The sequence below is a fragment of the Strigops habroptila genome, chromosome 4 (genome assembly GCF_004027225.2).
Source record: "Strigops habroptila isolate Jane chromosome 4, bStrHab1.2.pri, whole genome shotgun sequence".
Lineage (NCBI taxonomy): Eukaryota > Metazoa > Chordata > Aves > Psittaciformes > Psittacidae > Strigops > Strigops habroptila.
The window spans coordinates 75,915,625-75,937,774 of record NC_046358.1 but is presented as its reverse complement, the minus strand read 5'-3'; the positions used below and the strand labels follow the sequence as shown (position 1 = coordinate 75,937,774).

At 39.4% G+C, this 22,150-nt stretch overlaps 1 protein-coding gene and 1 long non-coding RNA gene across 5 annotated transcripts in view; both read left to right on the top strand.

The window, feature by feature from the left end:
- ADCY9 (adenylate cyclase 9) overlaps positions 1-22,150 on the top strand; it is an 87,321-nt gene that overhangs the window by 6,035 nt on the left and 59,136 nt on the right. The gene's annotated exons all lie outside the window — the stretch shown is intronic.
- On the top strand, positions 8,796-21,636 carry LOC115607556. The gene is made up of 3 exons (XR_003991278.1): positions 8,796-10,112; positions 13,567-13,577; positions 21,626-21,636. It is a non-coding gene; the product is annotated as an uncharacterized LOC115607556 (long non-coding RNA).

The window sequence follows — 22,150 nt, the reverse complement described above, 5'->3', positions numbered from 1 at the left end:
GATAATCTACTTTTTCTGTTTTCTTGTTGAGCTTGCTAGCAAGTAAATTTATTAAAGATTATGAGATGTTGAGAGTCACATAATACCTTATAAATAATACGTTAACGTATCCCTTCTGAGCTCTGGAGTCGGAGATCACTTCTCAGGATATAAAAAGTTCTGCTTATGGAAATATTTCTGTTTTGCTCTGTTCTTCTTGGTTGTTTGCATTTCTCTTTCTTGTTACTTAGGTCACGATATTGCTATTTGCCAGCCAGCAACTCTTCCAGAAATACCAGGGTCACCGGCATCTTTTTTTTTGGGTGCTCAAAATACGTAAGCATGTTGGGGCAAGAAGGCTTTCTCTGTGTTTATAGAGTATAGCACAGTGGAACCATGATTTCATTTGGGGCGTTTGTATGTACGCTGATACTCCAGTAAGAGTCATTGTTATTAAAGTTCCTGTTAAAATAATTCCCGAACTTTCTGCAGCAAGACGCCTCCTTGTTTGGTTTGCCTCAAGGAATTGCTTTATCGCTGAATTTTTCTTCAAGGCCCTAGAAGATACAGACGTGCTTTTCTCTCTGGTTTTGTTGTTTGGTTCATCATGGAAGAAAGGTTCATGGCTCTTGTGCCCTCTGTCACCTGACTAACCAAACAAAGTGGTCGATGGCTTCAGAGGCAAGGCCAGCTTTCATAGCCCCTACTGCATGAAAGTCCACCAGCTCATCTGGGGCAACTGTTCCTGCTAAAGCTTGTCAAAGATCTGCAGGGTACTGTGGTGTCTTTCACTATTCTCCATGTTGTGTTTAATATCTGCTTTACTTTTAAACATTTTTTTTAATCCAGCAAATCAAAGTTACCATTTTGCTTGATATTGAAACCTTTTAATGTAAGTTAAGGCTATTATTTCTCCATAAATAGCCTAGCTCTTTTTGTGGTGGCAGCCTGTGACCCATAGAATGGTATTCCCTTGGCACACCATGGGATACTGCTCCGCTTGGTGACTTAGTACTCTGCTGCTGCTTCAGGTTTGGGTTATAGGTGCAAGTGCACCTATATAGTGCAGTGTTCCCGAAAGACAGAAGTCACAGGTAAGGTTATGAAGAGATAAGTCTTTGAAGTTTTCTTCCCTTCTTCCTCTCTGTAGCCAGTCAGGAGCAGACCACAATTACACCCTGGTAGCAGTAAGGTCTTCCTTGCCTGCCCCATCTTTCTGTCTTTTACTAGACCTGTGCACAGAGGGCTCGTAGCTGTTGTGTGCTTCTGGAAGTTCACAGGTAGATGAAAGATAAGATGAAAGCTTTTCTTAGCTTTTCGAACCCAGCCTGCTGGGTGTAGTATAAATGTAGAAGGCTTGTGCTTGTGCCAGCAGGACAGCTCTGCAGAGAGCTGTGCACAGATTCAGCTTTGCTCTGTGGCTTGGCTGAGAGCAGCTTTAGTCTGTAACTAGTGCATGTTTTTGGGGCAAGCGCAGGACGTTAGGGTGCTTGTCTTGTGTCTTGACAGCTGTTGTGAGGTCTTCCTGTTCAACCTCTAGTTTCATCGTGTTCAATAAATATAAATCTTTAGATACTGGCTTTTTATATTTATTGAACTCATTTGTGACAGACATTGTAATTCTGGATTTCATGTGTTCTGATACTAATCTGAGGGTCAGGCAACAGTTGATAGAACCAAGTAAGCATGTGTGTGTATTTCCACTTTCCCACAAAACAAAATTGTGAGTACTGACTGAGACAGAAAATGTTAGTGACTGTTCAGTTTATCTATTTTACATAATCCAACCTATTAATGCTGTTACTGAGGTGGTGGTTCATGATCTTATTTTCAAGTGTGAGCCTGAAAATAAAATTCCATACACAGGTTGACTTCACTCCTGTATTCAAAAAATGAAAAATATTCAGTGACAGATAAAGAATTATAATTAGAGGTAATTTGCATGAAGGCATATTGCCAGGAAGAAGTAAATTCTACATAGGTTTAATGTCTTGACGTGATCTGTAATTTTACCATGTAATAGCAAAAAGAAAAGGAGGTAAATAGTGACTGTAGTTGCTCAGCCTGGTTCTTGTCAAGTCTTCACACGGTGAAGATGTTTCATAGCTATAAACAAAAGAAAGAACTTTGTAGGGAAACCTAGTGATTACTGAGCTTTCCAAATATTTTAGATGATGCAATGACATAATTTTTCCTGAAAGTAAACCTATGTACTTGTGCGTTAGTGCTGATCAGCTTTACTGCCTGGTAGGTTCTGTAACCTCTGCAGGAAGTCCAGAGTTTCTCCAAATTTTGAGGAAGATTTGTTATGTTGCTCTTGGTTTTATTTGTGCAAGACCAAGTAGAAAAATACCTCAATTAAACAGTATTCACACCTAAGCTGTTTTTATTATTTAAGGAAAACTTGGATGTTGGCTTTTGAGGCTTTTAGTTTCAATAACATACTTCAGGGCTAATTTGACAGCACACAGTGAAAAACAATTTAGAAGCATAGTTAGTATCTGTGGAAGATTCTCCACTTTGTACAGGATGGAGACTGACAATGTACTTTGTTTAGCAGTGTGGGCTCCAGTTTCAATTTATTGTGTTCCCTGACACTAATTAACGAATAAATCAAGGCAGCACTGACAGTCTGGTTGTAAAGTGTTGCAGCTCTGTTTAAGCCCTGTGTAAGCATTGTAGAGTGAAGTCGCAGTTTCTGTAGACCTCAAGACATTTACATCCTACACGAGTTGAAGTGAGCGTGGCAGGAGTGGAGCTTTATTCTGGAACATAGGACAGATGAGTGTGGAAATCTGAGGTCTTGTGATACTGGAGGGACACCATGGCTTCTGCTGCATTCTGTGATCGTCATCTGCAGTCTTTCATGTATGTTTGTCTCTTTGGCTACCCAAAATAGAGGTGCTGCAATGTAAACAGGTACGCTACAACTAACAAATCTGAGCCCTCTTCTTCCTTCTTCCCATTTACATCAGCGTATCTTCAGAGGTAGGTGGGAGACTATTTAAATGAAAGAGAACTTCTTAAAATGAAAGCCTTGACATGGTGGCTTTTTGGGAAATAAGATTGATGGAAAAGACAAAACAAAGGCAAAGACACATAATTTACATCCATCTTCTGTCATGAGGAGGATGCATGATTTGAATGGGTTGTTTAAAACTCTTTTTGCAGTTATTTCACAATATGTACTTTTCCTTCTGGCAGGCAAAGTATATAAGAATTTACATACACCACTTTTAAACAAAGTACAGTTTTATTTGATTTCAAGTTGCTGTAGATTGTCCTGGAATATTACTAAGATTAGTAAATACAATTATTTTCTACCATCTCCAGTCTGTGTGCAAGCGATCTCTCTCTTGATCCTGAATCAGAAGCTCTCTCCATCCATCCTGGCTCTGTAAGGAGAGACCACCATTCCTCTTTCCATTACAGCTGACACTTGAAAATTCTCTGCTATTTTTAGATGATTTTCAATCTCATTTCTGTCCTTTGAAAAGAAAGAGGGGGAAAAAAAATCCTAGCCTTTAAATTTTTAACATCCAGTGGGAGTTGCTATTGCAAAGAAGCTGGCTAGTCAATATAGTCTCATTAACACATTTTAACAGGTTCTGTTATATAAGTTTGCATTATTGTGATGGCTGTTCCATAGGTTTGTAAGAGATTGTTGGAACTGCATTTAAAGCAAAGCCATGCAGGTCTTGCAAGCCTAATGGTTTGTTCTCAAGTAATAATTTGTGAAAATACAAAGTGGCAGTTGGAAAAGAAGGATAGACTGGAGATTGTGCCACAGTGTTACAGCTTTTTCTTTACCAGAATGTCATGTTTGGGCGCTGTTACTGTCAGATGTGGCTAGTTTGGCTTATCTTGCTAGGCATATGTCAGCAGTGGGCTGTACCAGAAATCTGCACTGCCCTTCCAAGCCAAAGTCTTCTCATCAGATGAATATTCTCTCATTATTTTCCACAACCTAGAGCAATGGATGTATGACCTATACCAGATATATGGCTTTAGGGGTAGATATTTTTCATGGTTCTGAAGTTACTTTGTGAAGGAACAAAATGTTTTAGATACATTTCTGCAGCTAGCATCCCTGGGACTCAAAATACCCCTTACAATTGCCTGAAAACTTTTTGAACTTGTATTTGCTGCAGTAACTTAATGTAGGAATTCTTAGCCAACCATATAAATAACGATTATAATGCAAGTCTTCACTGATAACACTTACTGTTCCTTGTGTTGCACTTCTAAAGCTTTTGGTTTTAAGGTAGATTTAGAAATCATGTTATTGTTTATAAATTTATAAATCATGTTATGTTGTTGTCATAAAACAGCATTACCTACAATCTCCAAAATTGGCCCAGGGCAGAGGAACTGGTGGAGTAAAGTCCACTAGTTGCTGCTGGGACCTTTCCTTCTGCCTACTGCTTACCATGTGCAGAAACATGCAAAATGTCTTTTGCTATCTGTATAGCATCTTGATTATCTACTAGTGAAACAAAAATTTGCTTCCTTTTGCCTTTTTTTTTCCTTCAGCTGTAGTTCACTCAAATCCACTTGTGTGGATGTCGTCATGGGCTGGAAGTCCAGGAGTTCCTGTTGGCCACGTGATTCCTTAAACCAGGGGCCCTGCCACTGCAAGGGGAGGAGAGGGGCCACGTGGAAAGAGCCGAAAAGCATCCAAATCCAGCTGTCTAGAAGTGTATAAGGAGTTAGTTTCCTTCCAATCTTGTTAATTCATAGATCTTAGTAGAAAATTTCCTCTTTAATCTTCAAAACAGAGGGAGGAGGAGAAAGTGGAAAGCAAAGCTAATTGATAAGCAATACCGATGCTATTAACAACTATTTGTATGTTTTAAGAGCCAAAATGGTGATAGTTTGGTTGACTGTGCTTAACTGCACAATAAGCAAAAAATGGAAAAAAACCCTAACCCAACCGCCAAGTCTATAATTGAAATAAAATTCATGTTTCATGCTATGAAACATCATTTCAGCCTACAGGAAAGGTAGGAAAACTTCTGCTTCTGATATTAAATGCTTAATTCTTTATACTCGTTAGATAAACAAGGATGTTTGGGTCAGAAATGAAATATTTTTATTTCTTAAATGTGCAGTTTTGATGTAGATGCCTCCGCCTAGCACATGGAATAGAAGTTAAGATTTTTTTTCTTTTCAGGGTATGCTATTTTCGAAAGACCTCCCTGGGAAGCTTTTGCATAGCTGTGCCCAGTAGTTCTTGGAATCAAATTCTTGCATTCTTTAACTCATGTTTAATGGACATGTGAAGTCTGTCCTATAAGGTACTAAGAGTCTATAACCTCTGACCGACTTGGACAAGCGTACAGCAGATAAATCTGTTGGAAATGCTCAGGGCCTGACAGGACCGGTGTTAAAGACAGGATGTAGTGAGGAAATGTTCCTGTAAGGGCGTTATTTGCAAAGAGCCCAGGTACAACATTAGCTCCAAATTTCCTTTGTTTAGACAGTGTGACGCTTGGTAAGAGCTGCTGGTGTTTCCAGGAGGTCAGCGTTTGGACGGCACTAGGAGGAGAAATGGCCACAGGCTTCCAGAGGAATGATGGAGACTCTGCAGAGTCGCACATGCCCACAGTGAAATTACACCAGCAGACAATCAGACTTTGATCCAAGGCTTTTGTAACCTCTCCCATCTACTTCCAGTTTTAAAAACTTGGTTGATATTTGATAACAGTATGTGGGAAATGAAAAGGATTTTACTTGTTTTGCTCTGACTGCCTGTTTGGGACTGACCTTGCTACTAAGATACAGATTATGAAAGAGATTCGTATGTACATATAAGCTACTAATGAAACAACATGAATAATATTTAATGTTTTACTTGCTGCTTGGCAATGTGGCATCAACTAGAAGCAGAGTGTTCTTAAAAATACCACGTGAGGATGAGAAAATTCATTATAAGTTGTTTCATAATCCCAATAAACCATTTAAGAGAAACACACACCCCATGCCTCACCTGAGGTTTTGGAATCCATAATGATCAGTACCTGAATTTTTCTGCTGAGGATGTTAAAATAGCATATAGGTCTTTGGTTATGAAATATTCCTGCTGCTGGAATTTGCTGTGGGTACAGAGGTAAACAAAAGGAGTGCTAGGCGTTACTGAAGTCACGTTTTCTTGCCTGTGTCAGATGTTTTAATTTGGTATTATACAATAGTTTTCCACGAATAAGTTCAGAAAGTCTTAATTACATAAAGCTTTTGAGTTATTTGCTTTTTATACATACATATATATGTGTGTATAGAGCATTTCAGTACGTATGTCCTTAGGATGTTTCTTATGTGAAAATACTCCAAATTGTCTTTGTAGTCTGTTATTTCTTAATAATCTGATGTTTTAATTTAATCAGCTTGGAAACTGTGCTAAATTCTTATAGCATGAATGACTAGATATTAATCAAATGGGTGGCATTCCTTAATAGAAGTTTTGCTGAGCTATCTATATTTAATAGGGAGCATTGTAAAAACTCCCTGTTGATAATAGAAGGTGGGAGCCGCACCTAGGAGAGGTTTTCAGGGTGCGCTTGTCTTTAGCTATGATTGCTTCAGTATGGTGAGGATTTCCCCAGTGCTGCTTGCAGGAGACCAGCTCTGGAAAAGGAAGGTCATTGCTGCTGTAGTGGAGGTGTGTTTGAGTATGATATGTGTGCTTATGGGAACTGAGCCTGTGACCTCTTGCTTTGTCTGATGTAAGGGATGGGAAAAAAGGAATCCTAGAATCACAAAATACCAGGTTGGGAGGGATCTCAAGGGTCATCATGCCTAGGTCCAACCTTTCTAGGCGTGACCTAGACTAGATGTCCTAGCACCTTGTGCAGCTGAATCTTAAAAGTGTCCAACATTGGCAAGTGCACCACTTCCCTGGGGAGATTGTTCCAATGGCTGATTGTTCTCATCTGGAAAAATTTTCCTCTCATGTCCAGCCAGAATCTCTCCAGGAGATTCTTGTGCCCATCACCCCTTGTCTTTTCCATGTGACTCCTTGTAAAAAGAAGCTTCTGTCTTCTTCATAGCCACCCTTCAAATACTGGAACACGGTGATGACGTCTCCGTCATAAAGGATGCCGTTCTTTTATACATGCAAAGGCTACTGAGGGGAAGGTGCTCTGAGCCCTGATGGAGCACTGGGACACTGATGCGCTTTGTTGTTTACCCCTGCTTGGAGAGACAGTTTGGTGATGGCTGTTTGCTGTTCAGGAGTTGGTAATGGTTCTGTGTCCATAATCGGGTATGAAAGCAAATCAGACCATACGGAAGAGATTTTTGCTCAGGCACAGTGTTTTCTAAGTGTTATAAAAAAATGTGTGCGTGATGTGGCTATATTTAAAATATGGTACATCTGTTAAGCATTTAATTCTTTCCAAGATTTCAGGAGGTGACAATGTTGGAAATTGTCTTAGAATTTAGCTAAAGTTTTTTTTCCAAGTTAGGATATTTGCCTGCTAGGCTTCCACACTTACCAGCGCTTCTTGGAAGTGGTGTATTTGATAAACATTTAAAGAAACTGCATTACATATCTATTTTGGGACTTAGATTATGATTTGACTTGTATGAGCCTAATACCAGCCATGGACAAGTGTGCAGCTGATACAGTCATAAATTTGTGTGAGTTGTTCTGCTGCTGTAATGGAGCTGGATTGTGCTGACAGTGCGTTATTTGTCTAACCCGTTTGGAGCAAAAGATTTGTTAATTCCTGAACTACTTAGTAAGTGCAGGAGTTGGACCAACCCCGAGCAACGTTTCGTGCAGCTTTTTAAACACTAAATCCTAATTCAGAGGGCACTCTGTTAAAGTTCACAGTTATGCTTGTTTCATTTCAAAGAAGAGCAAGTTGGTTCTAATAGAATTATCAATTTATGGAAATAATGTGATTTTTTGTGTGTGTGTTAAATGTGATCTTCGGGACATCATGGTGACACAACAGTTTGTGTGTGGGGAAGACATAATACTCGATTCAGGAGCTGCTTTTAATGTATGTTGAGTATGTCTGTAGTTTATCTAAATAAGACAAGTTTAAACCTAGCAAATGACTTTCACAAATACAAGTAAAGCAAAATGGTGCACTGAAAGACCTTGCTGCTATATTTAGGTGATTCAGTGTAAAACGAACGTAAAGTACAAGAGTTGCAGCTGTAAATGCAGACTTTGGGATCAGAAGGATGGCCTGGAGTGTGTATAAGAGGTTTTCTTGCCCTTTCAATGCATATGTAAAATTACAACTCTGCTGCAATGACTATTAGAAGATAAGGAAAATTAGCCAGTGAAGTGTAGTGTCATTGAAGAGGTTCATCCTTTGATCTTTATTGAATGAGGCACTTCTCAGACAAGAAGTGGTATTGAGTTAATTAAGAAGCCTTCTGCTACCTGGGCTGCTCAGTTGACGTGGAGCTGGGGGGTGCACTCTCGCAGTGTAGGCAGAAGGCAGTGAGCCAGTACTGCCAGTAACTCCTTCCAGATGTGCTGTCCTGCTCCACGCAGCAAAGAGAGGAGGTGTGTGATGGAAGCAGGGAAAAAGGGGATGGCAGCTTTAATTCAGTGGTGGGCTGTAATCTAGCAAAACCAGCAAGGATCCTGACCCTATGCTTGAGTTGGTAATGGCTCTGTTAAAACCTTGTAGGACAAAGAAATAGTTTTCATTTTTTGAGCATAGTTAGTCTCTTTTTTTCCCTGATGTGACTTTACCATGTCTTGTAAATTGAAGAAAACCCCCTTTCTTTCAAGAAAGCCTAAAATAAATGTCTTGATTTATTGGATATTTGGATATTAAAAATTAAAAATATTGGATATTTTTATACTAATATATAGTTGAGCCATAACAAATAGAGGATGAAATTTTACTCTCTAATGTTTACTCTTCCCTTTCCCTTGTCAGGGAATAAAAATCGACCACAGAGGCACAGTACACAAGCTGGAAAGATCACTGGGTATTTGAATAACTAGTGTGGATTAAATGTATGTTACTTGTACCTGAATACTGTACAGTAAGAGTGAGCCAAGTGCTTGCTTTGAAAAGTTGAGTCTAGAGTCTTAACTTTAATTTATTAATGAAGAAACTCTTCATCTGTAGCTGTGTAGCCCATTCCTGAAAAATCATTGTCTAGGCATTTGACTGAATGTATTATTTTTCTGGTGTGCCCATTCAGTCATCTGCCAGAGGAGGCAAGTCATCCCTGACCAAACTGCAGTTACAGCTGTGTCGGGTGTCCTGGTGTTTGTGTTTTGTGGTGTTCCTGCTTGCTCTAATCAAGCTTCTGGAATAGTTTACTTCAGTTTCCTGTTCTGTGAAGTTTAACTATTGCTAATGTAAGGGTTTTTTATGTGAAGCTTACCAGACACATCCTGAAAATGTGACGATGAAGCTCTGACTTGTTGCCACTGAGATTTCTACTGGATGTTCTACTATGTGACTCTTAAACCCAGGTTTAAATCCCCAGCAGTCATACACGTGTTCACTTCTAAAATGTTTGTGGTAGAATGAGCAACGCAAAGTGCTGGTGTATGCTGAGGTAGGGCAATGAGCTCATTTACTGACAAGAAGCTGTGCTAATGCTTTGTTGACAGGGATTCTGAAAATGCTGTATTTAAGGGTTGTCCAGAAATCCAGAGTTAAATGGAGACTAGATAGTGAGTAGTTAAAAATTAGTATTATTGTTCCATGGGACACAGGGTGTATTGCTTAATAATTCTGTCTTGGACATTGTCTGCAAATACTCTTCTTATGCTGAGGTGGGAATACTTTCTTATATCCCATTGCAGTCCCACATTTTTTACCTATAGTATTTTTCTCCCCATGTTGAAGTATGGGGGAATATAGGAGAGAACCGTACTTTCCCTTTTCAGTATGGCTGTATAAATAATTAGTAAAACAATTTGAGGTCTTAAAAAGATAAATCTGCATTGCGACATTAGAATGAGAAGAGAGAGGGGGACTGTAGACTTTGTTGTTTCAAAATCAGGATGAAGAATCACAGGTTCAGCACAGCAGCATTTGAAATCCCTTCTCCAGTACAGGCAGGTGCAGTATCTGTAAGGAGGAACATTCACTTCATCTCCTTAGTTAAGTCCTCATCCTGCAGCCTGGTGTCTGGTTTGCTTCCCTGTGCTTGGGTGGCAGGGGCTCATTAGTGATGTTCCCGCAGTTGCTTGTCTGTGTCTTTTGGTTTGGTTTCCTGATTGGAGCTGCATGTTGCACCTTGAGACCTGGAGAGGAGAACTTGTCAGGAACTGTATTTTTCAGTAGTTTTTCTTTAGTACAAAACAGATGATGAATTATCTTTTACTGCAATGTTATAGTAGCTCTAGAAGAGAGCAGAGTTTTAAGTGACATTTATTCGTGAGGAAGTGATTCTTTAATGGGCTAAAGTTTTCTGATGCTGCCTAGCATTTGGGGCAATTAATGCTGTTTCCTGACACAGAATTTAGCTTTTTGGATGTTGGAGATGGAAAAAGCAACAGTATATCGAAGGTGGTTTTTTTGGTCTCCCCAAAGTAAATTCCAAGACCTTTAAACCATGGAGGAACCTCTACTTTTCCCATATGTAGAAGAGATTGATACAGTAAATGTATCCAGACAGTATTTGTCTGTTTTGAATGCAGAGACTACCTAGCATGACTGTTTATGCGAATACTGCTGCTGTTGTGAATGTGTCTCCATGTGTGGAGAAATTGGAGGTTTCGAACTATCAGTATACATTATACAAAAGAAAGGACTTACTTTTAGTTGCAGTCTTATTAGTCAGGACAGCAGAGAGACCAAGTGTAATACATGGCAATCCGAAAGTTAAGCACTCATATGAATTTTACAGGACAGTCAGGTTGTTGAGTTCCTTCATGTTTACCTTTAAAGTATCTTATTATGAGATTTGGAGCTTTAATTACTGAATTCTAAAATATATTGCTTTTTTTTTTAATTTTAAATGAAAATAATAAATCTACTTAACTAAGAAGTTAGTAGGGGAAAAAAATATGTTTTAAAAGAACCTGAGGTGAAAGGAAGATTAATGGCTGATTTTTGATCCAGTGGGAAATGATTAGTTCCCATGGTGGACTGAGCATGGAGATTATGGTGCTTCCCTGTTTCGTGAGCTCAGGTGCTGGGGTCTCTCTGAGGACATTAGTTTTTCTTTTTGGATGCTTTTTCACATTCTTGACTGCAGATTTTAGGGGCTGCATCGTAGTTGAATTGTGAGTGAAGGACAGTCTACTACCCCTGATAACTTGTGCACTTCTAAAGAAAGGTCGTGCTTGATGGTGGATCATTCTCCCTCCCCCCCCAAAAAAAACCTAACAGCTGTTTTAAGAAGTTATTTTCAGGCTGGAACATGAAACTTGGAAGAGAACCAGACTCCTTTATAAACAAACTTAGCAGTCCTTGTCTGTCATGTTCCCCCCCCTCCCCAATTACCCTGTACTTTTATGTACAGTTTAATGTAGTTGATCATATGTTAATACTGTAATTTGTTCCTCATTTTTATTTACTTTAATGTTCTTTAATGTTTGTTTATTAATCATTCAAAGGCATAAAAAGTGGAGGTAGTGGTAGACTTTGTGGTGGGAGTTGGAATCATGTTTCCAACGCAATTTGCTGATGTGAAGTATGTTGTGAAATGGGAAAGGTAGGATTTACAGATCTGGTATTATTATGGTTTCTAGCCATAAAACTGAAAAGCAAACCTTATTTCTGAGCAATATCTCGCATATTTTTGTGCGAGTTTCCAAGGTCTGATAGCGCCATGGTAGCTTTGCTCAAAATATTGTGGCTAATTTAGATACATTTTCAATGTTTGTTTTCTTTCTTCTCTTGCAACTGTAGATAAAGCCCTGTAGGCATTATAACAGCAAAATATCTTAATGGAATGGAAGCTGTTAAGGGAAAATAGTTATTCCTGCATTTTCTTTTGTGTTCTTAATTACCCATTAGATTGTATCTTCTGAGAAGTAATTAGAGATGAATTTTGTGATGGTATTTGGAAAAGCTGGGAGGTGGTAGAGAAGTGGAAAGCAAAGGGTTATTGGGTGACGGTGTGAGGGAAGAGATTGCAAGAAGTTGAAATCTGTGGAAAACTAACCTGAATTGCTTCTTGTGGGGTGTATCTTGTTTAGTCCTTAAATCTCATAAATTTTGTTTCAATAATGGAAAAAACAATAAAGATGCAAACTAAATGGAGAGAGTCCATAAGAGAGCAACCGAGATAGTCACATGTCTAGAAGAGAGCAAAGGGATGGTGGTTGGTTTAGTCAGGAATAAAAACCTGGATGGGAGAGATAGCCACAGTCTTCAGAGACGTTGAAGGCTGCCCACGGAGAAGAAGGGAGGTGGAGAAAGAAGCCCTGTACTAGGCATGTTAGGAAACAGCAACATCTTAAGCAGAAGTTAAGGAACTATCCATAGGGACTGCTTTGGCTGACTAGCCTTGGGGCACATGAGTGCCTGGACTGGTCAGCAGTCCCTTCAGCCTCATCGTTTATTACTTCTGTGAACATAACTTTTCCATCTTCTACAAAGTATCAGGAAGCTGTGAATAGTGATGTATTGCTGCTGTAACAGTTTAGCTGTGCTACTGTAAATAAAGATGCAGTATTTCAGCAAGATGGCATTAAAAGAATTTTAATCCTCTTTTTGAATTATTTGGCATAGGACTGTTGCTGATTTACTGGGGGTACATTGTTGGTTTGGGGTTATTTTTGTGTTCTGAACTAACTTGTCCAGGACGCAGAATAAAGGAGAACTGCTATGCTTGAAGTGGATAGAGATGATCTTTGCTCTCATCAGAAGCTCCATGGAGTAATCATGTTCTGCTAAAGCTATGCCTTTCCTTCCTTCGAGTTTAGACCCGAGCAGTCTTGGTAGCCCAGCCCCATAGTGTGTTCCCAGGGGTGCGCGTAGATGCGGGTTTGCCCACACAGGTTGTAAGATGTTGACCCAGATGTGTGTTGATATCATGCTACCCATTTCTGGAATGATAATGTGGTGTTGGACAGATAACAACATTTCTGGAATGATAGCGTGGTGTTGGATAGGGCGCTTGCCATACCTCCTAATGAGAGCTGCTGAAGGTGTTTCATAGGATTGGTGTTCCTTTTCTTTTTTTAACACTTAATCAGTCTCTGCTTCTCATTACCAAAGTTTTTCCTATTGGGTATAAATACAACATGCAGTGATAGTAATTTTTATCTTTATCCACACACATATAGTAGGTGTATAAATAAATGCATTGATTCTGTTAGTTCAGTACTGAAAAAAACCATTGCAAACCAATGTTAGGGGATTGTTTCGCTTTTAATGTGCAAACCTTTGGATGCTGCAGCCATATAAAATGCCAAGGTGGAAATTGTATGTCTCTATGTTCTAGCTGTTGGTGAAGTGGTGCCTCCACCACAGGGGCAGCCAATGTCCCTGCAGGTAGATATGCCAGGTCCGTGCTGCCTGTGCATGAGCAAATCTGGCTGTTATGTCTTCTGTGCTTATCTATGTTTGCCTTGGCCAGCCAGATCCAATTCCATTTCAGTTAGCCAGGCCTTGGTTTGCAGCACCAGTGATCCATGGTCTGAAGGTGTTTGTGTTGTGGGTACACTTGTACGATAAGTTTTTGTGATTACAAATGTATTTGTTGGAATTTGTTCTGCTGTGGTCTGCGAGCCTCGCCATAACATTTCCAGATCTGTTTAACTGGAAACTTCACTCAGGCTGCCTGAACTTGCAAAAAACAAACCAGATGTAACTATCTGGAAAGGTTGTTGTATGAGCTGTTCTTTCTGTGTATTTTCCAAATTTATATTGCAAACAGTAAGATGAAAATGAAAAAAATAGGTGATTTGGGAGAAAGTAAGAGCAACGAATAGTAAAAGATCCATTTCCTCTTTGGCTTTGTGTAAACAAGAGCACACATGTATCATGAAATATTCTCAAATATTTTCTCTTCTTATTTTTTTCTTATCAATACAGTTGTATAGGCTTGCTTATTGATAAGCAGGTAAGCCTCAAAGTACTCGTAGCAAAGATTAAGAAAATAAACTTGATTTTTTTGATTGAGACAGAATTGGCAAGTGATGGGAACAGTTTGTGTGTGTGAGAGAACATTCTCCAAGGCTGGTGAGCCCAATGGTTTTATTGGTAATATTTCAGACTTAGTGCCTCCCTCGGCTATGAGAGCAGACATCATTAATTTAATACCATCTTAGCAGTTCTCTCCTTGCAGTTATCTACAGGGAGACTAAATAAAAATACCTTAGAAAAAACATGTGACTAAGATCAAAATATCCTTAGGGAGGATCGCTTCAAGGGCTGTTTTTAGGCACCTAAAACTTGAGACTGTCTCCCTCCCCCAGCTGGGGTTGTATGGTGCTTTGGTTGGGGATTTTTTGGTGGTGGTTTTTGTTTGGTGTTTTTTCAATCAAGTCTCTTTTATTTTCATAATCAGAAAAACTGTTGCCTTAAAGTACTACGTATTTCGTGGTCTTGGGAAGTTTTAGGGGATTGTGTTGTTTATATTAATCAATGTATACCAGGGTTCCCACCTAAGAATTTATTTGCATCTGTCTTATTAATTTTTTTCTCCCTTTAATTTTCTTGTTATATTGCACAGGGCTGTGTTTAGCACAGAAAGGCTGCCAGTGTATGTCTGTATCCAGTTTCCTTGATAATTTGAGTTTGAAACTTGAGTCGTTTATTAGGTTTTGCTCAAGTCTGATGTAACAATGCCAGATTAATTATTTATATTTACCATTGTAACCTCCTTTCAATTTAAACATTTTCTACAACACTGAACTTTAACAAGTCCTGAATTTGTTTAGGCTATACCTGGAATTTTATTTGCAATCTGAAATTAGAGTGGGAACTGGTTCCTAACTCATTTTGATCTATTCATCTACAGGTTGTGCAAACCAAGTTTTAAACTCAGATTGGGGAATTAAGCGAGGTATAAATCTTATTTTGCTTGTCTCACTGGGGATGCTTTACTAGGAAGTGAGTTGTGTTGAGCAATCTGAAGCCTTTACTTGGTAAGATACAGCGTGTTCCCAAGGAAAACCAGGAAGAACTGGTGGCCTGTTTCTCCAGTGTCCCACACATGCAGGGTTGATGCAATTGGGATAGACCTGAGTTTTAGTCCAATAATCTAAATCTGGCCTTTTGACGGAAAGGAGGCAGGCTTTTTGATTGCTCCACCCAGCTGCCAAACAGTTTTTTCAGGGTTGCTGGAGCTGGATGTTGTTTGCTGGAGGACAAGATCACGCTTACCAGCTGCAGCACAGCAGCTGGTGCTGGTGGTGGCCACGAGGTGTTCCTCTGCAGGATTTTCCATTACAGGAGGTTAGGTGTTTCCCCTCAGGAATCTGCAGTTTTCCCATGGCCATAAGCTTGTGCAAGTGACTAACCAGCAAAGCTGCATCCCTACAGATCCCTGCTGCTCGCTTAGATTCTGTTGCACACATTTTAAGAGGCTGGTTCTTCTCTGCTAGTGCAGTTTTTGTTAAGTGTTAAGTTAGTTTAGTTAGTTAAGTAAAGCAAGTTTTTATTAAGTTTTGTTAAGTGCTGCTTGGAGTTTGCCTTCATACAAAATTTCAGCTTTTGCTTTGCTTTAGGAAAGAGGCAGAAGTGAATAAGGGGTTTTAAGTAGGGAAGGTAATGAGACTTTGCTGCTTGTAAAGGGATACAGACAGTGCTCATGTGGATTTGTGGTTTCTTGGCCTTCCCCCCTCCATGTAGATTAGAATTGTTGAATTTCCAATTGCCATCTGGAAAATTTGTTTTATCTTCTTTAATAAAATCTTAGAAATGTTTTCCTTCCCCACCTCCATATTCTTACTTTTCCCCATGCCCCTTCACTTCCTTCCAGTCCTTCCTTCCAGGTTTCCCCTCTGAGATTGAAGCCACAAGACAGGGCTGATTCAGTGTTTGGTACAACTGAAGGAGTGAAAAGTGGAAGGAAAAGAAGTAAATGAAGTAATAGGAGTAAGTAGCTGGGGTGGGCTGGTTGGAATCTGGCACAGCAGATCTGCTGATGGACAGGCGTTCCTCGTCCATCTGCAGCTGATCCACTAAACTTGTTTCCACTTCTTCCACTCTCATTTTCTTCCTTGCATTTCTCTAGTTCATGTGTCCATCAGGACAGAATTCCCAAAGAAACAGCCAAAAATTTGATTGGAAAGGCTCATAGTCATCCTTTTTAATTTTATATGGGCTGTGAGCTGGAACATTATGCAACCTCAGTGTAGCTGAATTGGCAGTGAATCTCCAGGCCTTTCATTCTTCAAAACCTGTTTTAGCTGGTTTTAATAATATGAAAATTAAAAGATGTAAGTGGCAGAGTGGACAAGCCCCTCATTGGCTCCTTTGCAGGAAAGGAGCCCCTCTCTGGTGGGCTAAGAAGTGCCCATAAACCTTTTTCAGTCTAAGTAGTTTGTTTTAACTTCGGCTACATGGGATTTACAATAGAGCAAACCAAAAAGTAAATAATAAAATGTCCTATCTGGAGCATCTCTTTTGCGTTAGAAAGTGAGTACTAGGAAGAGAAGAATAAGGACGACGATGGGAAGAACAGCTTGCCCAGGGATAGCAGTGCTGTAGGATGGATGAAGCATGGGGTGATCGCTGCCTTCCCCTGCACAGACCACAGCCACCGACTCTGGGTGCCATAAAAGGGAACAACAGTTCTTGTCAAAATACAGCTGCCCAACCCTTCGCTTTCTGGGAAAAATGTGCAGTAACTGCTGATACCGCCTTGGGATGTGCAGCTCCAAGTATAAACATTTACGTACTCTTGACTAGAATCGTTGGCTTTTCAGAACCCATAGGGCAGGGGAATAATGTAGTGCTGCTGACTGATGAATGATTGTCATGTAAAAGCCTAGATAGAGGTTTAAAGTTCAAAACAGTTTGCTGCTTTAAAAAGAAGTCTTCTATTTCATGAGGAGGAATCTAGCAAACAAAGTCATTATTTGCAAAAATCAAGCATCTTTGCATTAAGTTAAATTTTGCATAAGAAATACCAAAGATTTTTTTTTTCCCTTATCGTTAATTTGAATTATTTTATAACATTTTTCTGTATAGCTCAGAGAATTTTAATTTCTATAAGGTCTTTAAATGATGCAGGAAAGTGTTCTGTTGGCATATAATGTAAACTACGTGAGTGGAAAAGTAAATATTTAAGGCTGACATATTGAAGTATAAATAGCGGTTACTGTGTGTAATGTTTCAATGGTAAAAATATTTCTAAGGGTCTGTTGCTTTTTAAAATGGCAGTGTTTTCTAGAAGTTGCATTTATATTTTGGGAAGTATATCTCAAATTGGTCACAAATACATCCTTGGCAGCTGTGGTGCCTCAGATCCCTTGTGCATTTGTCACTTGTCTCCTGAGAATGTCTGATCCACTTGTCAGTAAACACAAACTGATTGACGACGAAGTTTATCATCCTCAGAGGTTTATCCATAGATTCCAGGCTGGATTTGGAGCTGTCTGATCCAAAAATGGGCAATATGGTCAGGCAGCAGGAGCTGGCTTCATCAAATGCCAGCTTTGAAGCCACTGGAGTCCAGGGCTTCTGCCTGGCTCAGCAGACTCCCTGGGGAAGCTTCTCTGGGGGACACTTGTTTTGCCCCTCACAGGCACTGTTAATTAACTTTTCTCGTCTTGGGCATCTCACCAGGCAAATGGAGTGGGGTTTTTTTGTCTTTCTTCTTCTCTTTGGAACTTGATCTTTAGCAATTGTGTTTTGCAAGAAATAGGGTATTTATCGTACCTTGTGTCTTGAAGTACCTTGTCGCATGGCCTCAGTTGGGGGACTCTCCTCTGGATTTCCCATTCTTGTGGATTTAAGGAAGATCCTAAGTGTTCTGTTGGCACAGTTTTGTGCTCAGCAGTAACTATACAAGCTTTACCCAATGCTATCTGTGTAATCAAGACTGGATGGCTTCCCCATGGACACAAAACTAGTGAGATGGAAGCTTTTAGCATGTATTGACATAGCACAACAGCTGTACACTACTTACAGCTAGTGTTTAGCTTGGGCTGAGCCAACCTGACATTTGAACTTAATGTTTAACATGTTTTACTTCAGAAATAATAGTATAGGGAGGCATCCCTCTATTGAAAAGAGTTATTCTGATAACAGGTAACATTCTCCTGGAATTCCATTGATAATTGTAGCCACTTGGGAAAGTTTATATTTTGTATGTAAAATGTGCTCTTACTAAAAGTTTTGTAAAAGGGAATAGTGTGGGAGATCTTTCTAAATTGCAGCTTTTCCAGCTCTTAAAATATGAAGTTTAAAATGCAAAAATTCAGTCTTGGATTGCACTGCAGAATGTGAATACACTGGAGCCTTTCAGAGTGTTTTCCTACCTTTCTGAAATGTAGCTTCCTTGGACCAGATTAATAAATTTGTTGGTGGTATTATGCACAGTTATACATGTTAATTATCATAGTCTCCATAGATGCTGCTGCTGCTGTCTTTGTCAGCTCATGCTTTCTCTTGTTTATTCTATCTTTCATACTGCCTGCTAATACTGAGTCATAGTATTGAAGTTGTGGTTTGGAGATTCCTTTCCAGGACCGCGAGCTGTCTGGTGCTATTTTGCATTACTTTCTCCAGTAGCCGCTTCTCTCGGTGGTAAGTCTGGTTGCCTGTTCTCCTCCTGAACCACCTGCAGTCTTCACGGCAGCGTGGAATTTTTGCTCACTGTGCAAAGTAACTCGGTACACAACTGGTTTTGCATGGCGGCACAGGGACAGTGCCCGGACAACTCCTGTTTCTGCCTGGCTGATCTCGTGATGGGCTGATAATATTCATGGCAAAGGGTGTTTTTGTGCCACTGGAAGGTCCAACAAGAGGAGGTGGAGGATTAAGGGCAAGTGCTTCCATCCATTCCAAGTGCTAAGTCATCTAGTTGTCACAATGTTAGGAAAGGCAGCTGGGAACAGCTCAAACATGTCACCAAGGAATGCTTGTAGTTGTGTTATTTGCTGATGGAATTATATCAGCAATTCTTAGTGAAAAATCAAATGATTCCTAAAAGCTTTTGTGGCCAAGAAAGAAAAAAGTCTTTTTTTTTTTTTTTTTTTAAGTTGAATTTATTGGTGGCTTAGATGTGTACAGTGAAACATGGTTATATTTATCAGTAAATATTTGCTCTACCACCTCCATACCTGGGATCAGGGTAGTCATAGACTCACAGAATGGTTTGGGTTGGAAGGGACCTTAAAGATCATCCAGTTCAAACCCCCCTGCCATGGGCAGGGACACCTTCCACTAGACCAGGTTGCTCAAAAAATGCTCATGTAGTAGCATTTTTAATATTACCCTAATATAAATAAATTTAGGAGGTTATAATTTTTATATATTAGTTTCTAATCTAATATATAATGATATAATAATGCTAATGAAAATCAACAACATTCTCTTAAGTGCTCTAAGAAAACCCCACTTTATCCCTGTGAACTCTGGTTTAAATAAACAAGATAGATGCAGGAGAGAGGCCATAGCAGAAATAAACCTGTATTCAGGATATGAATATACCTGAATATTTTCTTTTAAAATGAGGTTTTTAAAAGTACTATCTAATGTCCTTTCTTATATATTTAAAAGCCTAAAAGCTTCGTTCATAGTCATCAAATGGGCTGTGCTGATCATGCAATACAGATAACTCTAGGGCTGTTCAGCACTTAACGAAAGCCTGTTCTTGCCAACTTTCCTCTTACAGATTTGTTCTCTCCTCCTTTTGATCTGCTGCATTTCTTGTAGCTGACTGCTACTTTTCCATTTCACTAATTCTATAATTTATTTGTTCTCTCTGACATACCTGAATCAACTTTTGGAAAGCGTGGAAGCACAAGGTTGCCCTGCAGCCTGCTGAAGCAGGTAGGTGCCCGGGCACCCTGTGCAGCCGATAAGGTCTGGCTGTGGTACCACAGGGCTTACCACAAGCTCTTTTTACCTTCTATTTTTCCCTAATGGTGCTTTTTTTAATTTTTAATCACTTCTACAACTGCTCATTTGCTGCTTTAAACATATTCATGTACTTCAGTCCACATGGCTGTTTGGAAATGAGCTATTTGAACTCATTTAGATAGTGATTGTAAGCTGGACATTTATATTCCATTTTATTGCAGTTTGTAAATCCCATCAGTAATTGATTGGAAATATTCTGCAGGGATGCTAGATATGGTACAGTCAGGTCTCTGAATGTGCTTGCTTTAGGCTTATTTCCTTTCTATTGCTAAAAAATCAGATTTTTCTCCCCATGGTACTGACCATCGTCCAGCTGTTTGAATGCTTGTCATGTAGTAAGAACATCGGAGTGGCCCGTAGATCCTTCCCTAACCTCAGCTCAGAAAGGGCCTGCACGCTCTGTAAGGTAGGAGTCACTGAACTGACTTTCATGAATAACATATATTTCTGCCTTTAATAGTCTTAGCTCCAATACACTTGTGTAATTTATAAAGCTTTAGTACCAACAGGTTTTACAGGTGGTATGCAGTTAATGCATACCCCACAATGATTTCTTGAGCAAACACTGAATTTCTTTTACTGCCCGAGAAATGCTAAGTGCTAGTTTATGATGCAGTTGCATTCAAGTTGAATCTTAATTTTATGTGTGTGTCACTTATCAACAGATGCTTTGGGGAGTAAAGACTCCTATAATTAGATTTGGCATATGTTTCCATGATAGGTGAAATAGTTTGCATGCTTGTAGAATAAATATTTTCTGCAGCCCGTATTTATAATAACAGTAAACAATTGAACATGTTAGCTCCAAGTCCTACATGTTTAGTGTAAGCTGTGGCTTTTGGAACATGTACTCTTGTGATTCAAAAATATTGAGTCCTTTCTAATGGCCTTTTTTTGTTGTTGTTTTAATACTCCAAATAAGGGAAAGATCAAAGTGCAGTCTGTTCTTTCCTGCCCTTCTAGATATACAAAACAGCTGCAAAGCACAATCACCTATTGTAGTGATATGTGCCCGAGGTCTATAAATAGATGTAAAGCTCCAAACTCGAGCTGTGCTGCTAGAGAGGCCAGGGGATTTTTGCTTGGTGTTACTAAACATTCCCTTGCTTGTTTGTGGTTTAGAACTGTAATTTCCTAGGCTGCCATATATTCCAATTGAATTTGAATTCAAAATGATTTTGCCATGAAGGCTTTACATGACTTCACTGTTTGCAGTTTTCCTGTCCTCTGTTTTTTTAACCTTTTTCTTTTTTTCCCAACACACAAAAATTTTGCAAGTTTCTAAAGGAAACTGATTTAAACACAAGAACTAAATTGTTTACCAAAATAATATTGCTGTGATGTATGGCCTTAGTGGGAAGGTTATGAAGATGCATATGAAGAGTGAGAATAGGAATCCTGTTTCATTAATCTGTGGTCTGGACTTTCCTTCAACCTGGAAATGTGTAGTGTAATGCTTGATAAGAGCTCCATGTTCTTTTGAACTGGGAAGTAGGCGGCTGCTGCAAGTACACTCTGCCTCACTGTGCAAGAGTAATAAAATCTGTACAGCAGCTTCAGAGCTGTTAGAGCTGTTCCCAGATTTTTTTAATTCAATATGCCGCATATTTTTTATTCATCATGTTAACTTGTTTTGGAAGAGCTGTTGAGAATGTGAGAGCTAGGGACTTGTTAGATGATGAAAGAAAAATTAGTGTATTTGGCAGACATAAGGTGTTGGAGATAATTTGGGTTTTGAGTATCCAGGATGTGGTTGAAGCTGCTGCTGCCAGAGGTGAAGCAGAATTGAAACTGTTCATCTCCTTTCCGTGCTCTCTCTTCCTGAAAAAAACCTATTGATTCCCATTCCATTTCAACAATGTTAGCACTGAAGAGTATCAGTAGTGCTGTCCTGCTTTAAATTCAAATGAGAGGGAGTGAGGAAAGTAATTACTTTGGCATTTAAAATTGGTACTTTTCAGATGTAACCTTTGTGCTTTGAGTCAGGTGAACCAGTTCATCTCTTTGAGTTTTATTTCTTTCAACGACAGGACTTTAAATTCGGTTTATCACTGCATATCAGGAGGGATTTAGAAGGTCTTGCCCCATATAGGCATCTCACTGAAGGTGTTTCACGAAGCTTTTGGTGCATAAATACAATACGTGCTCAGCATTTTCCATGGCTGTGTGAGGTTATGGTGGAAATTCCT